Consider the following 1,008-nt stretch of genomic DNA (forward strand, 5'->3'; position numbering starts at 1 on the left):
TTCTGCCTCGGTTGTGCCACAGTGGCTCCTTTTACTCTGTGGGCCCTCTTTCTGTCTTTTTGATGCTCCTCTTCACCTTTCTGTTTCTCTGGCGTCTCACCGATCACAGGCTCTTTCATCTCCTGGTTATAACAAGAATGCAGTCAGCACGTGCTGATTAAACTCTTAAACTAAAAGGGATTTTCACCTTGCTGCTCCATGCTGTGTGTTTGTGTTTCAAACAGGCACATTACAATCACCTCCATGAATGGCTGAACCACAAATGGGATTTCATTGTGATGCAAGCAGCTGAACAGTATAAGTAAGTGACACTATCACAGCTCGTAATGTATAATGCCCGCTGCCACCACAGATGCTGGTTTTTGAGACTATTTCTTAAAGTGCAGTTTGCTGCAGCGTGGTCACTGATGTACAGTGATTGGTCCTGATGCTGTGACGGGTCTTGTAGGCACTTCTGTTGTTTGGTTTTAGGTTTTCACAGATGATTTCCTCTTAATACCCCACTTACCTGCTTGTACATGTGTCAGGGCTGGCAAAGAGAGGAAGAAGCCAGATCGCGTGGTGTTTGACTGCCAGGAGAGGGCGTACTGGATGGTGAACAGGCCTCCGGTCAGTCTTTCAAACTCTGTGCTGTCTGCATGTTTTAATCTCATCTATAATCATGATCTGTAATTGTATTATTTAGACTGTATCTATCTTGAATGATGTTCTGTGTGTCCAGCGTTGTGCTCACAGTGCCATGGACTGTGGTCCAGAGAGGCTCATTGACCCAAACACAGATGAGGTGAAAGGTCAGTAAACATAGAAACCCACAAACAGGTGTGGAGCCACGACAGTGTTACATGATTACATGAACTTAAAATCCTTTTTCTGGAGACGCAGTCTGACCTTATAAAGCGCTGTATGAGTGAAAAATGGCTTGTAAATGCCATTTAAATACCATGATACTGTAAATACTCTAAATACTGTAAATACCCATTTAAATACCATGATACTGTAAATACTCTA

General features: G+C 43.3%; 1 long non-coding RNA gene across 1 annotated transcript; it reads left to right on the top strand.

The window, feature by feature from the left end:
* The first annotated feature begins 41 nt into the window (after positions 1 to 41).
* LOC102289522 lies at positions 42 to 1,002 on the top strand. The gene is made up of 3 exons (XR_318292.2): positions 42 to 301; positions 528 to 609; positions 722 to 1,002. It is a non-coding gene; the product is annotated as an uncharacterized LOC102289522 (long non-coding RNA).
* The last annotated feature ends 6 nt before the right edge of the window (positions 1,003 to 1,008 follow it).

The sequence above is a fragment of the Haplochromis burtoni genome, unplaced genomic scaffold (assembly GCF_018398535.1).
Source record: "Haplochromis burtoni strain Fernald_Lab_line unplaced genomic scaffold, NCSU_Asbu1 Contig_7393, whole genome shotgun sequence".
NCBI classification, from domain to species: Eukaryota; Metazoa; Chordata; class Actinopteri; order Cichliformes; family Cichlidae; genus Haplochromis; species Haplochromis burtoni.